Genomic DNA, 13,079 nt, shown 5'->3' on the forward strand with positions numbered 1-13,079 from the left:
CATGTCCCTCTCAACTCAAACACTATACCACAATGTTCTGTGCAGAGTAAAACATTTTGATTTTAAACTTGTTTTTGTGTCCTGATACAGGAAAAAAGTCTAAAACCTAGAGCTAGGATCTAGTTTTGTAGCTCTCTGTCATCTGATCTATTTCCCTCAGGTCGAGGAACTTAGATTATTGGTAACTTGTGTCTACATTCTCTGGATTAGCTGTTTCTGCATCTCCTTTTTCTGCGCCACTCACAAGTACGTACTGGTCCAGGCAGAAGTGCTTCTACGTGATTTACAACTAGGACCTTTATGGTCTAACCCATTCAGCATAAGGTAACATGAGAGTTGATAATTACCCGCTCTTTTCACCCCCAAACTGAATACACTAATCCTCCTCTTGGGTCAGTCTTCATCATCACCAAACCTGTTTTATTTTCATGGAAACATTTATTACTCAATGAAATAGTCTTTTTCATTTTTTCATGTAATTGTTTAGCATCCATCTCTGCTTAGAACATGATTTCTGTGAGGTTAGAGAACCTGTCTTTGCAATTCATTCTTGTGTCCCAGCGTCTAGAAGACAGCCTTGCACATACAGATATTCAATCAAAGTTTGCTGAAGGAGTAGACTCCCCAACGATTCTAGGGAATACAAAGGATGTGCTCTGAAAGAGAGTACTCAAGGTTCTGAGACTCTTCCAGATAGAAGGAGTCTTACAAGTCACTCAGAGTTGGCAAATTTTTGCTAAAGGACCTGATAGCTGTATTTCAGACTTAGGCCTTATAGTCATGGCCATGACTATTCACGTCTGCTGCTGCCCATGAAAACAGTCCTAGGGAAGGAACATTTGTGAATGAGCCTGGTTGGATTCCAAGAAAACTTCATGCACCGAAAAAAAAAAAAAAATCAGTGGCGGGCCCTCCCTGGTGGTTCAGGGGCTAAGACTCCAAGAGCTCCCAATGCAGTGGGTCCTGGGTTTGATCCCTGGCCAGGGAACTAAGTAAAACCCACATGCTGCAAGTAAAGATCCCGCAGTCCCGCATGCCCCAACAAGACAGGAGATCCCATGTGCTGCAACTAAGCCCCAGAGCGGCCAAATAAATAAATAAATACTAACACAAGAACAGTCAGCGGGGGGCTGGCGTGTGTGGACTCCTTCTAGACCACTGGTGTCCTGCCCGGTGACTTCCTAAGAATACCTTTCACCAAGGGCAATAAAAGAAAATATCAGGATGTTTCTGTGAGGCTTTTCATAATGCAAATTTTTTTCATCTTAAAAGCTGTCCTTTTTTCTGCATCTATGTCCTTCCTTACTTTTTTAAGTCTTCAAAAGTATTTCTTCAGGTAAATTATGGTTGATAGCAAATTATTCACTTTGTATTGTCAATATCTCTTCTTGGAAAAAGAAACGTTGGCCACACTAATGGAATTCCAAAATATTTTTGGGGAAATTTTTTCTATCCAAGAAATCCAAACAGCGGAGAATTACTACGGTTCAAGACCAGAGATGTCATTCTACAACCTGATTCTTATTTAAGGTCAAGAGAGTTCTTTCTATTTAGGGTAAACAAAAGGGGTTACTGAAAAACTCCTAGAAGTTTGTGGAATCCGGGAGTAACAGAGAACTAAACACTGTAAGAAAGCCACCCCACAGCATGTGACTGTGTTGGCAGAACACAGGCCTCTCTACCCGCCAATGCACTGAATCCACATCAGCAGAGACCGAACGCTAGAAACGCTGCCGCAGCTGCCCCAAAAGAGCGGATGCCTCTCGCACCACGCCTGTCAAAAGAACCGCGCTCCAGCCCACTCCCACTCCCACTGCCTGCCAGCTTGCACGCACTCCTCGTCCCACACAGATCCCTGGATTGAGCTGATGCAGCATCACACGCAGAGAGCCCTCGGGGCCAGAAGGGTGAGAAAGACATGCTCTGCTCTGCAGCCTCTCTGATCAGGAGTCAAGAGAAAAGGGCGTTGGAGTGCGTGCTGAGTAAACCAGTTTACAGCACCTTCCATGAGAATCGGGAGGCCCAGAGCTCTGCCCCTTTATCTATACACCTGTTCGGACTGTCCCAGAGGACAAGGAATCATTGGCCTCGGGATCTGTAGCATAAGCACATTTCTAAAAAGAAAAGTAGCATATCCAAAGGGTGCCTAGAGGTTGACACCACGGGAACATTTCCACTTGTTAGTGAATGCCACTTAGTATTAACAGAAAACTGAAGAACTTTTTACTCAGATAATTCAGATCTCAAAACAGTTCTGCCTGATCATTAAGGCAAAAGGTAAGAAACAAATTAACAACCCCCACCCCCAAAAAACCTCTTAAAATCTTAATCACTTCAGTCATTTTTTGTACTTACAGACATATCTTGAAACCCTGAAGTTCAATAGGGTGTGGTCAGGAGCTGCTTTTTCTAAACAACGCACATACCGCTCAGACCTGAAGGGCCATGCCAATAAAGCTACCTGGCCCTGAACACAGAGGATTCTGTTTAAACGAAGTAAACCAATGAAATCACATTAGCTTCTTTCTAACTATTAATAGATCATTATTGTGAGCCAAGAGCTGGAAACAGCACAATTATACAGGGAAAGTTTGACTTATAAGGAAAGTTGTTTGATGTGGTATTAATAATTCCACTAATCAGAGACTAAAGTAAACACAACAAAGTTTCAGTCATTGTTACACTTGGACAGTGGGATTATAATAACAGTCATTTTTTTTTTTACTTTCAAATATACATATAGCTGTCCCTCAGTATCTGCAAGGAACTGGGTTCAGGACCCCTCCCTGGACAGCAAAATCCACAGATACTCAAGTCCCTTATACTGTATTAAGTGGCATACATAGCATTTGCCTATAACCTATGCACATCTCCTGCGTATACTTTAAATCATCCCTAGATTATTTATAGTATGTAATACAACGTAAATGCCATGGGAGTAGTCACCAGGACACAAGAAGCTCAAGGGCTGCTTTTTGATCCTTTCTGGAATTATTATTCTGAATACTTTCTATTCACAATTGGTTGGCTCTGTGAATGTGAACCTGTGAACACAGAAGGCCAACTGTATATACTATCATATACCATAAACAGAGTGCAATTTACTACCAAGAGATATCAGTACATAGGAATCTCTTTATTATTGCATTTATTATTTTTACCCCTTCATATTTATGGTTCATTAAGTTCAGGACTGTATTCAAAATATGTGAAAATGTTAGTCCGTCTGAGTCTTCGCGAATATATGTGCCTAAAAAGATATTTGAGCTATCATCCTCTTCTCAAGTTCACAACTGAATCAACAAAACTGAACAGCCCGATGTCACTACAAACCCTACAAAAGGCATAAGGGTTCTCAGAGTATTTATGTTGCGAGAAACTGTTTTTGAGGAAAGAGGTGTGAATGCTGAGGTGCATCTGTAATTACTGGATGGACAAAGTTTATTATCCTGTGAGGGGAGCTGGGGTTGGGGAAGATTTGAAGGGTGAACACTGCCTTGTAGGGAAGAAAATAAAGACTCACACCCAGAGTGGTTCCTGCTTGCCAGACCTCAGTTCAGTAGTGTCCCCAGTTTCCTAATAGAACTCAATAATCAAACATATCATTGGTGATTATTTGTGTACCAAGCCCTCTTTTGATGTGTTGCCCTTTTTTGACAACATGTCGAAAAAGTTATGGCCACTGCATTTTCCAAAAAAACAAGAGACAAAAGATGTTATATGTATCGGTCTGTTTAGGTTGTTATAATAAAATACCAGAGACTGAGTACTTATCAACAACAGAAATTCTCTCTCACAGTTCTGGAGGCTGGACATCTGAGATCAAGGTTCTGGGAGACTCTGTTTAGTGAGGGCTTGCTTCCCGGTACAAAGACTGGAGGGGGTCTTCTCACTGTGTCCTCCCGGGGTGGAAGGGGTGGGGAGCTCTCTGAGGTCTCTTTTCTGGGGACACCAACCCCATTCATGAGGGCTCTGCCTTACCACCTAACTGTCTCCTAAAGGTCTCACCTCCTGATACCATCACACTGGGGATAAGGTTTCAATGGATGAATGTGGGAGTGGAGGACACGAACATTCTGCCTGAGCATCACACCCAAGTGTTTGCAGACAGCAGGCTGAAGAGACTGCCTGGCAGGGTTCTGAACACCTGAGCCAGTCCCCTCCTCCACGACTACTACTCTTTTCTAAGAGCTTTCATTTATCGGGTAGAAGGCAAGACTTTAAAGTGGTCGGACCTAATCCTGTCCTATCCTCTTCCTTTGGCTTATATGACATTTCTCTCCTAGGCCTGTGGTCAATTTTACAATCAACGATTCTTAGTAGAGTGGCATCTGCACAGTTCTGAGGCCTGTGTCTCCACCAGCACCAGGAATCTGGCAGCCTCTGGAATGTGTTTACAATCCAGGGCTTCGCTCCCAAAGAAACCATCTTGTTTCATCGATGTCTCTGTTGTAACTTGCACACGTTTTTATAAAAATGGTGCTGGTATTAGGGCAAAGCTGAGTCCACTGGCTATAAAAAGGGAATGTGTCACCAAGGAACAAAAGCAGAAGCGATGTGTGGTCCCCCCAACTACAGCATCTCCAGGGAGAGTGGAGCTAATGTTTGCACAGGGATTTGGAGCTAAACCACGTGTATCCTTCTTCCAATCTATTCACTTCTACTGACCTAAACATAGGCTGAGAAATTAAAAAAAAAAAAAAAAGCAGCATGTCCATAGTTGGCTCAGACGTATGCTGTCAGGGTTGACAGCCTTCAGCTTTGACAGATGTCAGCTGGTGGGGCCAGAGAGGCATCTGGGAACATGCTCACCGTTTGAAGCAGCCGGCAGATTTAGCAGGAAGGCCTGAGTGTCTGGTAAGTGGTTTCAGATAAACAATACTTTCATCCATCCTGACCCAGCTACCTGGGTGGCATGTTGGTGTCCGGGGGAGAAAGAGCCTTGTGTTCCAGGACTGATAAAGCTCTCCAAACTCCACAAAGCTCCAGAACTGACGCAAGCCGTGGCAGGGGTGATCTGGCAGCTTCACGTCTGTACTACCTGCCTGGAAGCTGACAGCTATGCAGGCTTCATAAGGAAGACTTGTGCTCAACATGAGGATAACTTTTTTTGTCTTAAGAAACAGAGAGTCAAATTAACAGAATCTTTTATCTTAGGAAGTAGTGAGCACCTTAGCACTGCAAATGTTTTAGCCGAGATCGAAAAATTGGATGGAAAGTTGGACTTTACAGTCTCTTTCAGGGTCTTATGCTTCTTGCTGAAAAGTAGACTCAAATATGCCATTTTTCTCTGCCACTTCTATTCAGCTCATATACATATGCATAAGAAAGTGTTAAGTATCAAGAGTCAAGAAACCCACTTTCTTACCTGACTGTACCACTGTGATGGTTAATTTCATGCATCAACTTGACTAGGCCACAGGATGCCTGGATATCTGGTCTGTGTCTTTCTATATGTTTTGGAGTGGAATTAACATTTATATCAATAGGTTTAACATTAGACTAGTTTAACATTTTAATCAGTAAAGCAAATTGCTCTCCCTAATGTGGGTGGGCCTCCCCCAAGTGAAAGAGAATTCTCCAGCAGACAGCCTTGGGACTTGATCTGCACCAATAGCTCACCCCAGTCTTGACCAGCTGGCCCCTCCTGCACACTTGGACTTGCCAACCTTTACAACTGTGTGAGCCAATTCCTTACAATAAATCTCTAGTCTCTAAAGACTCTCAGGCTTAGAAAATGAACTTATGGTTGCCGGCGGGGTGGTGGTGGGGGGTGGTGATGGGATACTTATGGAGTTTGGGAAGGCCATGTACACAGTTACACACTGTTATATTCAAAACGGATCACCAACAAGGACCTACTCATTGTTATGTGCCGGCCTGGATGGGAGGGGGTTGGGGAGAGAATGGATATAGGTATCTGTTTGGCGGAGTCCCTTCACTGTTCACCTGAAGACCACAACGTGGTTAAGCAGCTATGAAAGAGTCGCTCAGTCCTGTCCAACTCTTTGCGATCACGTGGACTGCAGTCAACCAGTCTCCTCTGTCCATGGAATTTTCTAGGCAAGAATACTGGAGTGGGTAGCCATTCCCTTCTCCACGGACACTTCCCGATCCAGGAATCAAACCTGGGTCTCCTGCACTGCAGGCAGACTCTTTACTGTCTGAGCCAGCAAGAAAGCCTGGTGAATCAGCTATACCCCAATACGAGATAAAAAGTTTACATTTTGAAATAAACAAAGCTCCTTCTCTATACATTCATATCCTATTGATTCTGTTTGTCTGGAGGATCCTAACAACTGTTTTCTCAGTCTCCTTTTCAGCCTCCATTTTCCATTCTCAAGTTGAGTTCTCAAGAATCTTGCCTGTGAGGCAAGACCATAGGTGAGATCTTCCCCATAGGTGAGATCAGCCAGACCCATGACTTGAAACATCATCATCTCGACACTGATGGCTATATTCCAGCCCCAGTCTCTCCCCAGAGTTACAGACTGGACTACACTTCACATTTCTTCTTGGATGTCCAATAAGATCCCAAGTGTAACATATCCCAGACAGAACTCTGCCCTCCACTCCCCCTCCATCTCCACTCACCCATCTTAATTAATGGTACCACCATATATATACCTGGTTGCTCAGGCTCAATACTTAGGAGGCATCCTTGATTCCCTCTTATTCCTTCATATCTAATATTCAAAACTTTAACAAGATGTATCAGTCATATCCAAAACATATTCCAAATCTGTCCACGTCCACCACCTTGCCTCCCTCCATCCTAGCTCCTCTCCATCTCTTCTCCCTAGAGCTGTCAGAGGCATTTTCAAACACGAATCTGACTGCATCACTTCTGTACTCGACACCCTCCTGTGGTTTTCATCATGCTCAGGATAAAATCCAAACTCCTAATCAGGGCCTAATTCATGGCAAATAGATGGGGAAACAATGGAAACAGTGACAGACTTTATTTTGGGGGGAGCTCCAAAATCACTGCAGATGGTGACTGCAGCCATGGAATTAAAAGACACTTGCTCCTTGGAAGGAAAGTTATGACCAACCTAGATAGCATATTAAAAAGCAGAGACATTACTTTGCCAACAAAGGTCAGTCTAGTTAAAGCTATGGTTTTTCCAGTGGTCATGTATGGATGTGAGAGTTGGACTATAAAGGAAGCTAAGTGCTGAAGAATTGATGCTTTTGAACTGTGGTGTTGGAGAAGACTTCTAAGAGTCCCTTGGACTGCAACTCATCCATCCTAAAGGAGATCAGTCCTGAATATTCATTGGAAGGACTGATGCTGAAGCTGAAACTCTAATACTTTGGCCACCTGATGTGAAGAACCGACTTGTTGGAAAAGACCCTGATGCTGGGAAAGATTGAAGGTGGGAGGAGAAGGGGATGACAGAGGATGAGATGGTTGGATGGCATTACTGACGCAATGGACACTGAGTTTGAGTAGGCTCTGGGAGTTGGTGATAGACAGGGACGCCTGGTGTGCTGCAGTTCATGGGGTCACAAAGAGTCGGACACGACTGAGCAGCTGAACTGAACTGAATCAGGGCCTCAAAGGCACTACATGCTCCTTTGCTCCTCTTTCCGACCTTCTGTCCTACCACTCTCCCACCCTGGTCTTCCTGCTACTTCTGGAACATCTGAGCTGATTTCCCATCGAGGACTTTACTTCTGCTGTGTCCTCTGCCCCAAAACTTCTGTCCACAAATCTTCATGATAGCTTCCTCCTTTCCCATATTCATGCGTCAGCTTAAAGCTCATGTCCTAAGAGGGGTCTTCCTTAACTACCCTATCTCCTTTACTCCCTGCCCTTTCACCCCCTAGGACTGCTGTGATTTCTTCACAGCACGTGTGCTTGCCTTGAATCAGGGTGACCTCGAGACAGAATTTATACCACTTGCTTCCTGGGTCTGGATCTTAGGACCCACTTGCAGAAGAGACTGGGCTTCTAGACTACCCCAAACTTACCAGTCAGGACCATAGGAAATTCCCACCTTACAACCAGTTAAATCCCGACATTAAGGACAAAGGGACAAAGGTCTCCAGAAGTGCACATAGAAGGTACGTTCTGGGCCTGATCTGGGCGTACAGACTGCATGAGCGCAGGAATGAAAGGAGAAAGCACTTAAAGCTTCAGTTTAAAAAATCTCATCATCACTCACAAGTAGAGTGTACAGCCAGTCACTGCTGCTGGGTTTCAGAGAGTGGCAGAAAAGACTGGGTGTTCTGTTTTACAACTGTTAAGAAAGTTACAAGTTGCCAAGCATTTGTTTATAGAGTCCCTGACTCCTTGCCCTCATACTCATCACTCAGTCCATCAGCAGTCCTTTAAGAACTACCTCTAAGCGTTAGCCTGCATCCTTCCATTTCCAGGCCTGTTACCGGTGCCACCATCTTTCATCCAGACTATAGTAAGAGCCTTCCACAGGTTTCCCAGCTTCCACTCAAACAACTGATTCTCCCAACAGCGGCCAGACTCATCATTCAATAACAGGTCAGAACCCTCTAGTGACTTCCCATCCATCACACCCCAAAGAAGACCCAGATTCCTCCATGCAGCCATGCAGGCCGATACCACACACATGCCAGCCCCTCCCACCCGGGGCCTGTGTCCTTGCCACCCCTTAAATAACCAGGCTGGAGCACCCGGCTCAGGACCTTACCCTGCTGTTATCTCTGTCTCAAACACTGTCCTCTGAGGGTGGTACGACTCCCTCCCTCCTACCCCTCAGGTCTCAGCACAAACAGCGGACCAAACTACAGACCAGTCTTCTAAACCCCTCCACATTCCCGTCCCTACTCAATCTCCATCCCTCCACATTGCCCTTGTTTCCTGAAGAGCACATAAGAATATCTGAAATCATATGTATGTCTCTCTTCAATTGGAAGATAAGCCCCCTGAGAAGAGGAACTTTGTCTTTCCTGCTGATTCTCAGTTCCCATGACACTGCCTTTCACGTGGCATGCTCTCCATCAATACCTGCTGGATGAATGAATTCTCCTACTGTTTATTTCCATGAACTGTCTGTGACCCCAGTTACCGTAATAGAGAAAGCTTACCTGAGTGCCAAAAAGGCGAAAACAGGTGTCTGAAAACGTGGTGGTATGTGAGACACAGAACTGGGTGGGCCCTGAGAGGCCCGTCATTTCAGAGAGCCTCCTATGGCACCAGACCACACGGCCACTGGTAGGCTGTCAGTACCTCCCTGACTTCTGTACCTTAAAGATCTCTGCCAAAAATTCCTATTCACTTGAGGGTACAGTAATTGAGAGGATGAAATATGAGGAAGCAGCTGTTCTTTAGTGGCCAAGGGAACCAGAAATCGAGGCCTTCCAGAATATTTAGGCCTGTGTCCTGGCATCACAGACTCTGTCTGATCTCCCCTGCAGCTGCGGTCTTACTCTGACCCTACTTTAGTCTCTAAAAATGGAAGCCAGTAGATGGTAAGTGTAGTGGCAAGAACTCTGCACTTGGAGTGAGAAAACGTAAGTCTGAAGTTGCAAGTAATGACACTCAATGGCCTTGAGACTGGTCATTTCAGATGAACTTATCCCCTTATATGTAAAGTGGAAATTATGGCCCCGACTTGGCAGGTTATCACGGAGCATCAGCAAGGTACAACTGTGACCGAGTCCAGCCCAGTGCTTGTCCGGAAGTCCTCGGTGCTTGTCCGGAAGTCCTCGGTGCTTGCTTGCTTCCTTCAGCCTTCAAACTGTAGGTCATTTTCTTTCATCCTTCAAACACTCATAAAAGAATGATTTGGCAGGCCACACATGCTCTTAGTGTGTCAACATATAAGCTTTTAAGGTTTGTTTTCTGAGCCTTACCTAATCAGATGAGTTACAGCTAGCTGTCTAGAAAGGGAGTCTTCTTTGGATAGTAACAGCTCTAGAGTTTGAATTTACATTGTCTTCAGTGTGTTTTATTCTCAGTGCATCACTAAAAGGACAAACTGCCTTCCTCAGAATGTAGCAGGAATTCTGTTTCTTAGCAACACCCCTCCCACAGGCAATAAAAGACAGAACATAATTCCCTTTGGACATTAGGAATCTGCTCATAATTCTGAAAATATGGCCAATTTCCTCTTATATGCAGAATTAGAAATCAGGTCTCCCTGTCTGAAAGACAATACAATTGGGATCCTTCAAAGCAAAGCTTTGAAAAGTTAGGCACATTTCTCATTCCAGGACCAGCTACTGCAGGGCTTGATCTCACAGATATTACCGAATTTTGATGTATTAGGTCTCACAGCCTGGCTCTTCATGATTCAAAATTAAGAATGAAGCTTCTCTAATTCTAAGCTCTCTCCTCCTACTATACCTTCCAAGTTCATCTCTCAAGAAAGCACAACTTACTAGACTCCAAAACCAGCTGCACTCTTCAGTTTTATGCTTTGGAGTTCATAAAATAAAAAATTCACATTTTTGGTCAAGTATAAAATAACCTCACTGTACCTATTAAGTTTAAGGATTAAAATACAAATAAACCCAGCATTTGTTATCTACTATTCCACCAAAAAATACTAACAGCTACTTGTATTTATTAAAAAAAAAAATTATTATGTGCCAGGTATTCTACTTAGCATTTGAAATTCTCTATTTATTCCTCAGAAAAATCTTGAGGCTGGCATTATTAACTCTCATGAAAACTATGGAACTGAAGCTCAAGGTCACAGGGCTAGTAACAGATATGCATGCATCAAGTATGTATTAATCTTTACACTCCAATAAATTATTTGTTTTAAATTTTGTGTTCTGCTCATCACTGCCATTGACCTGACTTGTAGAATCTAACTGAATGAATAAATAAAATCACGTGAAATTTTACATTTCTTGAAAAGGCAGTATTCAGTAGCTACCTAAGAAAACTGAACATCCATAATTAACGCTTAATCTGTTAACACTATAATGTTATGTTACAAAGAAGGTATGTTGAATGAATTTACCGCAGTAAAAGATCTCCAATAAGCTTTGATTTATTTTCTAAACATAAGTTTCTCACTCACTACCAGAGCCAAACTATTTTCTCAGCTGTTTGATAACCAGGGTAATTTACCATCTCTTCCCTGCGGCTGCAGCGCTGTCCTGGGCTTCTGTGTAACCAGGAAACAAGCAAGCAAAACAAATGTGCTCACAATTATTTAAAGTATGTTCCCATCTGACGGACCCAACTTTAGACACCTGACCTTTGAATGCCTCTCATTTTCTAGGGCTAAAGACTGTTGCTGCTGCTAAGTCGCTTCAGTCGTGTCTGACTCTGTGCGACCCCATAGACGGCAGCCCACTAGGCTCCTCTGTCCCTGGGATTCTCCAGGCAAGAGTACTGGAGTGGGTTGCCATTGCCTTCTCCAATGCATGAAAGTGAAAAGTGAAAGTGAAGTCGCTCAGTCATGCCCGACTCTTAGCAACCCCATGGACTGCAGCCTACCAGGCTCCTCTCTCCATGGGATTTTCCAGGCAAGAGTATTGGAGTGGGTTGCATTATAACTAACTAAGTCACTCCTTGACTTGAACACAAGCACTCTAACAAATATCCTATCTGTGGTGCTGTTGGTACAGCCCTACAAAGTGCATTACTTCTTAGTCATATATTTAATCATGCTTTGGGAAGGATCTTTCTCTCTTCTCTCTCTCTATATATACATACACACACAAACACATATAGACATCTATGTATGTATGTGTATATATATATTTGTATTTTTATATGTGCATATTAAATGGAGTGTCTTATGGGTCAATATATAACACACATTTAATGGAATGTTTATGATGAAAGGATACATTAAATACACATTTCTTCTTTTAGGTATCTGGAGATACTAGTTCATTGCTAGAGGCATACAATCATGAAACACTACGTGCTTCAGATACATAAAAAGAAAAAGAAAAGATGTATTTTGTACCCTTAAATAACCCATGAGTGAATTTTTCCAGTAAATCAGAGAAAACACATTATACAAACTCTCATCTTCCTTTTTGCCCTGGAAATTGCAGCAGGGTTCACTTGAGCTAAGCCTACAGTCTGTGATTATGAAGTGAAGACTGCTCTGTGGCTCAAAGGTTTTCAGCCCCAAGTCTTGGCCTGAGCACAGGTTGCTCTAAGCAACTTCGGTTTCTATTGTGGAAGAGGAAAAACACCGCTCATATTCAGAACAGAACTCCGTGGGCATACCCAGAGTCGCAATTCTAATCCTATGCTTTCCTGGTCCATTAACAAAGTGCAACTGACTTCTAAGGAGAATGTCAACATAAAAATACCCTTGATTCAACTGTAATTTCTAAAACTGAAAACCCCTTAGTTGACTCTGATACTGGTGACCCAGCACAGGACTGGAGACCATGAGGCAGGACAGGCTGGTGCGCTCAGGGCAGGCCGCTCTCACTCCAAACACGTGGAAGCGGCCGGCAGATAAACCTCCCCCACCTCTCTAATACAGAGGTGAGCTGCGAAGAAAGGAGAGCACTTCAATTTCAGAAGAGGGGAATTCACAGCCACAGCATAAGTGCGTGAGCTGCTGCGACACTGACGGGGGCAGGGATGTCTAACGACTAGGGGCTGAGGGCTTCGCACCCACAGAGGCATCTGCTTGAGTCCCAGTCAGACAGGAAGCTGGAACTGAGCTCCACACAGACTGTAAGGAACCCAGGAGACACTCCCCTTGAGTGAAGGGGCCCTTCCTATAGGGTGCCCAAGTCGAAGATTCAATATAAAAACTTGCTCTGGAGCCCTGTTTGCTCCATGGGGCAACTCACAAAACCCCGGACACACAGGTCTTCCACCTGCAGAAACACTGAATGCTGAGAAAGCCACAAAAGCCCCGTTACAACCTCCAGGAGGAGGAGCCACCCCGAAGAACGCAGCACTGGACACAGGGGAGCGGGCACGCCAGGAACTCGAGACGGCATGACTACAGGGGACGACAGAGCACAAGCGTGTAAAGCGATAAGTAGGTAGAAACTGAAAAAGGAATAGGAAATCATGAACGAAACAGAACTTCTAAAAATAAAAATACAGGCATTGAAACTTTACAACTTCACTGTTGTGCTAGCAGATTAGATAGAAATGA

The sequence above is a fragment of the Bos taurus genome, chromosome 10, assembly GCF_002263795.3.
Source record: "Bos taurus isolate L1 Dominette 01449 registration number 42190680 breed Hereford chromosome 10, ARS-UCD2.0, whole genome shotgun sequence".
In the NCBI taxonomy this organism is placed as follows: Eukaryota; Metazoa; Chordata; class Mammalia; order Artiodactyla; family Bovidae; genus Bos; species Bos taurus.